Here is a 580-nt window from a genome sequence, read left to right on the forward strand (position 1 = left end):
AGTTGCGATGCAATATCCCTTGATGATGAAGAACTAGGCTCCTTATATCTCCCAGAACTTTGCCTTCTCTTGTTATACTGTTGCATAGTGCTAGATGCCACCTCTTCATACAGTTCATATAGCTCATTTACCTTCATCTTTCCGATTCCTCCGTTTGAAGCGGTATTCAGCATTGTCACTGTCTGATCATTCAACCCATTCCAGAAAGCTTCCATTAGAACATATTTCTTCTGCTCATGATTTGGACAATTTCTCCACATATCCTTAAATCTTTCCCAAGCCTCATAAAATAGCTCATCCGGATGCTGCTCGAAAGAAAGCAATTCACCCCTTAAGTAGCACGTTTGCCCTTGGAATAAATCTGCCCTTGAACTTAGACACAAGATCATCCCGAGTCTTAATGGAGTGTTCAGGTAAAGAATTCAACCATGTTTTTGCCTTGTGAGATAATGACATGGGAAACAATCTCAATCTCAGTGCATCTTTAGTAACCCCAGTTTGTTTGAAGTTCTCACAAACCTCTATGAACTTGGTCAAATGCTCAGTCGGATCATCCTTAAAATTTCCTTCAAAAGTACCC

General features: G+C 40.3%; 1 non-coding gene across 1 annotated transcript; it reads left to right on the forward strand.

Moving 5' to 3' along the window:
* Window positions 1-231: 231 nt before the first annotated feature.
* Window positions 232-338, forward strand: LOC114760977 (small nucleolar RNA R71). Its single transcript, XR_003742105.1, has one exon. It is a non-coding gene; the product is annotated as a small nucleolar RNA R71 (small nucleolar RNA).
* The last annotated feature ends 242 nt before the right edge of the window (window positions 339-580 follow it).

Source organism: Neltuma alba, unplaced genomic scaffold (assembly GCF_004799145.2).
Source record: "Neltuma alba isolate B1F8T4 unplaced genomic scaffold, ASM479914v2 tig00011060_pilon, whole genome shotgun sequence".
NCBI classification, from domain to species: Eukaryota; Viridiplantae; Streptophyta; class Magnoliopsida; order Fabales; family Fabaceae; genus Neltuma; species Neltuma alba.